The sequence below is a fragment of the Mya arenaria genome, chromosome 13, assembly GCF_026914265.1.
Source record: "Mya arenaria isolate MELC-2E11 chromosome 13, ASM2691426v1".
NCBI classification, from domain to species: domain Eukaryota; kingdom Metazoa; phylum Mollusca; class Bivalvia; order Myida; family Myidae; genus Mya; species Mya arenaria.
In genome coordinates, this window is record NC_069134.1 from 83,197 (window position 1) to 93,385 (window position 10,189).

The following is a 10,189-nucleotide window of genomic DNA, read 5'->3' on the forward strand; positions in this document are numbered from 1 at the left end:
AATCAAATGTTAATGGCTTTTTCAATTCAAAGTCAAACTTAAAAAAAAATCATTTCAACTTATGAGGTTAGCACAAATGCCTCACTGCCTATGAAACAGTTTGAAATTTTATGCTGTGTTGGAATATGCAATGAATTGTATTGTCTGTGTCCATATATATGTAGCTTAAAGTCTGCTTGGTCTGGTATCTCCAGTGGATGTTGGTAAGTTCTGTTTTGTCACAGTATCCTTATTCACATTGGAATGCTTGGGTGAGTATCTTGAAGACTGACCATGAGCATATTCTAGATGTCTGAAACCTGGGATGACTCAGTGGCCTGAAAAAGACAAAAAGTTATCAATCAATCAATTAATCAAAATCTTTATTTCCTCCTAAAAGGAGATATGCATACATATGTACAAATATATATATCTAATTTCTAAAGCATTTCAAAGAAACATATCAGCAATGTGTAATTGCAAATAAATAATAATAATAACTATTACAAATAACGTGTGACCATACATAATCCCAATTAGTGGGCATCGTCATCATACAGCAATACAATATGTTCGTAACAATTTACACACATGACAGACAGTCACTAATAAATTGGAACGATATCAGGAGAAAGTCCTTATTGTCATTATTGTCAAGCAGTGGCGCTAAAGGTGCACCCATCAGTTTCATAGTAAACATGGATTCGTCCAATTGAAGTATTTCTGATACAAACTCAATGCCGAAACATGAAATAGCGCACACATATTTAGTTCGCAATTCAATTGTTGCTGCACATTCGCTGACTAGGTGAACAATTTTGTCCGTGGTTTGGACATTACAGATTTGACAAAGTGTTAGAGAGTCAAGTCGACAGCTGCGACACCATTGTTTTGCAACCTCGTGCATAATGTTTCTCTGAGCAGCACGACAACGCGTCCTGTACACAATTGACGGAGCGATAGTTGGTTGTAAAATTCTGAAGCGAGCAAAGTCAGAGTCTGTCATAATTCTGTATCTCCACATTTCAGTCTCGTATCTATACACTAATTGCTTGACAGTTCTTTTCCATACATACTTACTCGGCAATGTTGTCGGATCTACTAAAACATTGTTAATAACAGAATGAAGATCGTATTTACAGAGTGTGTTACAAATATCTGGAATAAAACCATACTTTATGGAAGTGTTACAAGATATGAATGACAAATATCTGCGTATAAAAATATTTCGACATGTACTTTTACAATCAAGGCTTAATATCTTGTGTAAAAACACAAGTTTCCTAATAATCACATCGCAGGTAAGCTTTTGCAGTCCAACCATTGCTTCACACATATCTGATCTTGTCGAAATATGAAAACCCTGTATTTTTTTAACAATGAAATGCTGAAATTTGTCAATAGTATACATGTTATGCGCAGTAAGGTTACACCATAATTCACAACCATAAAGAGCTATAGGCTTGATTATATTCTTGTAAAGATCGGCGCTTACCAAAGGGTTCACTCCGAAAGGGTGGACACCCTGTGCAGCCATAGAAAAAAATGCATTTTTAGCCTTTTGCAGTCTTTCCTGAATTCTTAACGAAAACTTTAAATTGGAATCCTGTCTAATTCCTAAGTGGTTACATTGTCTGCTTGATCTATACATATATCTCCATAAAGGATTCCTACAACTGGTATCGTCCTTTTACTTGTAAAGGCCACAACGCTTGATTTGGCTACGCTTATATCCATTTTCCAGTCTTCGCAATAAAAGTACACAATGTCTATTAACTTCTGGAGGTAAAGGGGGGTAACTGCAATCATTGCTATATCGTCTGCGAATGATGGGTTACCTGCCTTGACTGACATGACACTGCTTCCGTAGTTACTGTTCTCGAGTGTGACGAGTAGTTCATTGATGTATACTAAATAGAAAAAAGTTGACAAAACTCCTCCCTGCCGAATTGAGCGTTTAACGTTAATGACCTTTGATGTACTCCCGTTTGTGCGAACTACGCATTTAAGACTGCTGTATGATTGTATTATTAAGCGCAAGAGTTTTCCACATATTCCCAACTGTCCAAGTTTGTAAAATAGACCACCGTGCCACACCGAATCGAACGCAGCTTTCTGGTCGAGACAAGCGGTGTATGCATTACTGCCACTCTCAATCTGTGTATAAACTGTTTCCTGGAGGTTGAATGCAGTTGTAATGCAGCTAAGTCCTTTCTGGAAGCCTTGTTGCTGTGCCGACGGGAATGGTAAATAAGAGGTGGTCACATGGTTGTTAATTCTTGTCAGCAGTATCCGTTCAAATATTTTACAGGTACACGGAAGTAACGAGACAGGTCTATAGCTGTTAGGGTCGCTTTTAGTTTTACCCTTTCCTTTGTATATGGGAATAATTATGCTAGATTTCCATATATCTGGGACTTTCTCGTTACGTAACACAGAGTTAAAAAGCTTGATAAGCGCATCTCGAATAATCACGCCACCATGTATAATGTGTTCGTTGAGAACATTGTCTATTCCTGGCGATTTCTGTTTCTTAAGAGTATGTATAACGTGGTCTATTTCCTTGATTTCAATGTTTGCTAACAAGTTTGGGTTGTTTAAATTATCATTTGCGGCAAAAATATTTACGCAGTTTAGTGTTTCAATATCGTTTGATGAAAGCGGGTATTCCTGATCAAATACACTTTTGAAGTAATCCTGGAAGCCGTCTACCACTTTATCGTCACTGTACTTGGTGCCATCAATAATTAAATCACTGCAAATATCAGGACGCTTCCCACTTTTACGCTTTAGTGTTTTCCAAAATAACTTGTAGTCAAGTTCAGCGGTTTTGTTAAGCTCATCAAAGTAATTATTTTCGCTCTCATCTTGCTTTTTCCTTTATATGTTTCGAAAGTTTGCTTTGGCCTGTTTGTACTGTCGGTATGACACATGGTCATTCCCCCTTGGGCGCCCTGCCGCCATCTACATTCTACGCAGGCGCCTCGCGATGGTATGTGCGACCTTAACCTCCTTGCACCAGTAGGGTTTAGCCCTCTTGTTAAACTTACTGACCGGCAAACGACGCGCAGCACTGTGAAGCGCTTCTGTGATCAGAGTGTTCAAAAAGTTCGGGTGGCATTTTTCAATTGCTGTTTCTAAAACACATTTAAGTTCACATTGTAGAGTTTTGATAATTTCCAAACTGCTCGCTAGTACACTTGTGCCATGCAATGCATGGCCCCCTAATGTTTAATGTCTGCGTTTTAGGTTTAACATGAAATGTCATGATAAGCGGAAGATGGTCTGACGTAAGTATCTCTTCACTTTCAATTATCTTGAATGATTCTATATGATCTCTGAATGTTGGCTCGATAAATATATAATCCAATATAGATCTAGTTGGTACAAATGTATGAGAATTTTTCGGATTACAGGACAGTAAATTGTTTTTCCGGATGAAATGTGTGAGCTTTCGTGATTTCTGACTCCCTTTATCACCATCCTGAAGAAACTGGCCGTTGAAGTCCCCTGCGGCTATAACGCTCCCCATTTTGCCGTAGTGGCATATGAATGATTCTAAATCACTTAATACTGATTGGTAAAAATCTAAGTCGTTACACGCTGGTAGGTACGCACAGAATATATATAGAGGCGATGTGTTTAAACACTTAACTTCTATACCTATGATCCTATCACTAGAAATATTCTCAATCAACTCTATACAGTTAGCTAATGATTTTTTGTACATAATTGCTACGCCCGATTTGCCACACGTAATCGATCCATATTGGTCTGAACTGTTATCGATAGTAACAAATGAGCTATAGTCTTGATGTATGGACTCGAAAAAGGTCGCAGACCGTTGTAACAACTTATGCTCATTAATCAAGCAAATATCAATGTTATGTTTGGTCAACATTTCAGACAAAGGATATGCTGACGACATGATACCACGACAATTCCAGCTTAACAAACTAAACATCAAAAATAGTAGTATAAAAGTATAGAGTACAGTAATCATTGGTAACATAGTTAGTTCACAATTGTGTTAAATGTTGCAATATTTATAAACACACTAATGTTGTTCAGTATATGTTTCTCCGATCCCTCCACGATGCCCGTGTATTCTTCGTGTAATCGTAGTTGGGGTCATAGTCGCGAAAAGGTCCACCCTCGTCTTCCTGTTCATTGTTTTCACTGCGTCGATCCCAATAACTATGATCCTTTATGTCACAATGGTATCGATCATCGTATCCGGAATCGCCCCTATAGTCCGTTTCATGTCCATATGCCCGGAACCCTCTATCCTTGTGGTTGGGGCGGTTATGTCGTCTGTCACGGTGACGTGGCGGATTGCGCTGCTCGTCCCACTCTTCCCTCGTCACCCACTTCCGGTACTTGATCCCATTTGGCCAAAACATGTCGTCGTTGATGATAGGCTCCAGTTCTTCTGGCACGTTTATTTTAGCTGATGAGCCATTTTTTCCGTAAAACATACGGACGTGAGAAATGTATACGTTGTTAAGTTGAAAGTAGTCGTAAACTATTTCTAATTTTAAAAAAAAATGAAAATAAGTAGGGTATGTAAGAAAACATGAAACACACCATTCTGTTACCAATTTATTTCTAGTTCAATGTTTATACCTAGCTAAATATCACATATGTTATACCAGTATTAACTGCTCAAAATTTATATATAAGATGCTCAACAAGGTATTAATATAAAATTCATTGTATTATTCATAAAATTGGTTTGTGTCCTATTGAATTTTAAACTTTAAAAAGTGAGAATATAGAATATCAATTATCATCTGCACATAGCCTGTGCGTTAACTGCAGATACATAAAATGGTTTTGCAGTTAAATTACTTTAATAGTCCTTATGACAATGTGTTCATATGTTAACTATACCTACAGTATATTATCTTTTATAAAACAAGCATTAGATTTTATTTCCCTTTTCCATACCATTATTAAATATATGTCTAAGAGGTCTGAGGAGCACTGTGAGCATATTCCATCAAGACCATGACACTTTGTTGTCAATCTTTCATCTTAGGTTTTTGTTGTACACACGGTATCAAATGGTATGTCTGAAAAAAGAAAAGATGTATCTTTTGTCATTTGAATGCTCACATGTATACATATAGTGATACTGCAAAGTTCTACAAAGAACATATGATAACTTAGTAAAAACAATCAGCTTTTACAAGTGAAGATGAATTAAAATGATTACATTGTGACCAGATAGTGTGCATGGTATTAAACTATCAAATAAACCAACTAATTGGTTGTGACAGTGGTGTTTACAGTACAGGTATATTTACAGACTTTAATAGCACCAGATTAAGATGTTTAACTATAAGGAAAAGAATGAAATGTTTATATCATGACATGATTCAATAAATGGTAACATTGTTTAATAATTCACTGACTATAATATGCCATAGAGGCCGGTAACATTACATTGAATCTGTTTATTGTACAGGCATTTATTTATCCGAATTAAAAACCATCCGAAAAATATGAATATCAAGAAATGTTTTACAGGACATGTTACACAGCAATGAAAGCAAATCAAATTCTACATCATATTCAATGCCTAAGATGTACACAATGTCAGTGCATTAACTAAATATAACATAAAGCTTACATCTTCTACAGTTAAAATCCCTTTTTTGACAGATCGGCGGAAATAGAACATTTTCGTACTGTTTTAAGCTATTTTTAAACATTGTTTGAAAATTCCACACCAGTGAACGTGCTACACGCAATATTAAACTCTTAAATGTTGATAAAAAATATACTTTGATATGGAGAAAATCTTCATCCGCCATCTTGATCGTTAAGTTTACGAGTGCCTCTAGTCGGTCGTAGGTTTACGATCAGAATTGACGATAAAGCAGGTGCACGTTGCGTCTCTGAAACGGTACCGATCGGTAATTTTGGTCGTACTACCAAAATCACCCCTGATGACACAAAAATCTCGGCAATATATCTTTGTTTCGCGAATAGTGAAATCATTGTTGGAACTAGAAGATGTGTTAGTTAAGAGCACATGCGCCATTTCCAACACTGCTTTCAAAAGCCGTCTGCTATACGAAGCTTTGTAGTTCAATGTTAACCCTTGTCGTTTTTATCCTAAAAAGAGTTAGTTTGGTTATCGTTCTTGTATAGTTATGATATAAAAAGCATGCGAAGAAGCACACAACTTTCAACTTTAACTTTGAAATTTTATTCATCTGAACCAGAAGGTTAATAACTCATTTGGCAAACCATGTAACACAATGTAATAAGACGGGATGTCGATCGTGTCCATTAACAAAAACAAAAACCAATTTACAATAAAATCCTATCTAGATCTACACGGGTACGTTAAGAAAATTACGAATTACTTGTATACTATATATATTCTAGTATGGAATATTTTCAAAAAACAAACATACCAAAACATTTTGTACGATCAGGGTTTGCAGTAGCAACACCAGATGACCTATTCGACACGACATAGGAAGTTATCGGGTGTATACATCAAAATAATTGTATAGCTAATATAGATCTAGAAACAATTTAAACATTACCGAAAATCGACAAACATGCAACGTATACAATAGCCTTTAAGACAGTCTTCTCTGCATATTAATTTCAATTCAATATTTATTGGCGTTAACATTAACACAGTTCATCGCCATTTACAATGAATGCATTAATATCGGTAAGCAAACTCAAGTACATGTTCGTTCAGAATAGCTATTCATGTATATCACACACTCAAATGAAGTGATCTTTTATCAGACTTTACACACTACAATATTGCACAGAATATTTTTTTCATACTTTTAGAAATACACTTTGATCTACACGGTTGAAGTATGACATTATTCTGTTCTTGTTTCTTAATTTGAACATCATTATTCATATAGCAAATATGTATTTATTCTTGACAAGATGAAAACAATTTTACCACCGAACATAGCCACCGTACTAGAACACGCGACAAACCAATGACGTAATATTGACACGTCAGAGTCAGAAGCTCTGACGTATCAATATATCGTCTTTCGGCTTGCCACAGTGACTTGTATCACACGGTCGGTATTACAAATGCTATCGATATATTCGCAAAGCATTGGATTTCAGACTTAATGTGTTCATCGTGTATTAGGTATGCCCAAGACAAGAACACGACACAGGTTAAAATGTTATCTAATACCACGGGAAGTGTGCTTTACTTAACCGTGTTGGTGCAAATTTGTCAATTGGGATTACCTCTTGATAAAATATGTTAACGAAATAAACCACATAAACGATTAAGTAAACGCTGTCTTTTCCAAAATAATCATAGAGCAATGTTTGTGCTGATATCCAGAATTCTTGATTGCAAAAAGTGAAGTCCCAGATCTGACGCCGCCTGTTAAAGGCGGTGTCTGATATGGGACTGCACTATTTGCAACGGCACAATTTATGCGACTCCGGCGGTGGTAGGGTTAAACACTTTTATTGGGCGTCTGCAGCATTGGAATTTGATAAAAGCCGACGATTGAGTAGAAACTCAAGGAAAGTTCTCGTTTTACCTTGCCAGTGTTGTCCCTAGATATCTTCGTCGCGGCAAATTGTGCCATTTATAAATACACCTTGCAAATCTTTTATAAATGTATATATTTACTATTTACACTCACTCCAGTTTGCACGTTAACGAAACACCACAAAACCATGATGGCTAGCAATAGGAGAGGGGTACAATTACTTACAAAGTAGCCTATCGTCAGGGGGTATACGGATTGATATGACCCGTGTAGATCATGTATTTCCCGAGGCGTCAGTAGAAATACATGATCTACATGGGTCATATAAATCCGTATACCCCCTGAAGATACTTGGTAACGAATTTACTAACAGTCAGAGTTCAATTGAGCATTTAAATTGAGGATCTTAAAGTATAAACAAACTGCCTATGATCATTCGTTCGGCTTATTTAAATGACGCCATCTTTCGACGAAATGATAATTGTAATGACGTCACATGGCTATATGGCGAACTTTTTAAAGCAAATAGCGACCAATATGGAACTTGTTACATTTCTTTAGCTAACATGGGAGTGTTTAAAAACTGATATGTGGAAGAGGACACAACATATTGAACATTTCTAATCTTGCGACTAGACACGATTTCGCTTGGTTTAAACAACAATGTAAGTGGCTCATGTTTCGTTCGCTGTGTTTGTTGTGTTGCCACTGAGTGTTTTAGTTGTCGCGGCTTATATTTACTAGTTACGTCTAGTCCTATCTGAACTTTTTCCCGATCTGACATCCGGTGGTATAAAGCTAAAAGCTGACCGATGTATGTCCGGATAAAGACATAATTTTAGATGTTTAAAACCTGCCCTTTGTCGTAATGGTAAAACCGGATGTGCGAATTGAATGATGTGTGTAACAGAGACAACTAATGCTAATGGAAAAATGTTTTCTGTGAATATTGTCGATTTTTTAATCAAATTCTGTTCAGAATTGAGAAGACTACGATCAATTCTTTTTTCGGAATCGACAACACAATAAAATAAAAACGTCACGTGACTCGCCTTCCGCATTTTGCGGCCACTGACTGTCTGACAGGTAATACGGTTTGGTATACACCGTCAAGGTGACCACTCATTGCTAGAATCTTCTCTGAGTGGTAATAAAATCCTGTCACAACAAATTATAAGCCAACCTCATATCGTTATTGGTTCCGAAGATATGTACGAGTTTAGCTCCCCCTTGTGAGCTATATGGGAGCGCGTTTTGTTTACGAAATGTCGCGAATTTGCGCATACTTTGACGCTGTTGAAACCAGTCAAAAACTATCATCCCGCACAAAGCAAGGCGAGCATCTTGAAGGGATTAGCGTCCCCTTTATTGAAAAATTATTCCCAGCCTGATCACGTGTAGGGATGCTGAGATATCTTCGAGATTGCCAACCCCATTTTAGGGCATTTTATGCTGCATTTTAGCGTATAAAATAACCTTAGAGGCGAATGGAAATTGTGAGGTAATGACGTCAGCGCTACACTTTATAGTCATTTGCCTGTTCGCTAATGTTTAAAACAATGTATCGGTCAATAAAGCAATCGTTACGCTTTTACCAAACGTTTAGAAACGTTTGACCCCATTGCACGTAAGACAGGTTACACAGATTGTGAACACGGTGCCATCAGTTACCTTGTTTTTATATTTTAAAAATCAAAGTACATTAGGGGAGCTAATTTATTTAAAAAAAAATAGTTAAAGGGGGTTCCCTAAAACTGGAAATATCTTTTGACATTTTTGTAAAAAGTGCATGAAATGTAAGATAAACACCTATCATGGAGAAATATGATGATTTGTGGTAAAAGTAATTATCAATTTAATCAGCATTTGCCAATTATAAAGGCCAACATAATAAACAATGGACAGCTTTTAATATTCTACAACGACACTGATAACGCCGCGACCAACATTTATATAAGCTATATAGGCAATGTCTGCGTAGAAGTATCTTAAGATAGAATAGCGCAATATTGCAAAAAAATGCTCCCCAACGCCAAACTTGTTCGCGAAAAAGTTCGTGTACATATGTGACATACGGTTTTGATAAGTGATAACTCAAATATTTTCGTGAAAACCAGATAATTATCTTATGTGAAAAGACGTGTTATTGTATTTTACTGCCATCCCATAAATAGTATGTAAAAATATTTGCAAACATATTCACGAACATGTTCTCGAAACTGTTCGCGAACGTGTTTGCGATTATTTTTGAGAAAATGTTATTGAAACATCTTTTGTAATGCCACTTATCTAAATCTAGAGCAGGACTAAAACACGCAGTAGAACGCAATGGAAACAAAACAAGCTATTGCAACATAATATGCCATGTGCGTTTAAATTCGACGTTAACATCAATGTTTCTTTCTTGGTGAACTAATATGATAAAAGTGTGATTCATTAATATAACTAGTCCGTTTCCGCTCTCTTTGATAATTTTTTATTAAACAAGTATTGATGTTCGATATAACCCATTGCGTTAAACATTATTTGAGATTTCTTAAATGTTTCAGTTGAACTGAAAAAAACATACTAATCTATTTCTAAAACGTTAAAGTTAAAACAGTCATGGTTGGCCTAATTCACACATAAGTGAACCGTAACGATACGTGAGACTTATGGTATAAACAGTGTAGAACCAGGCGTTTAGATCCAATTTAAATAGA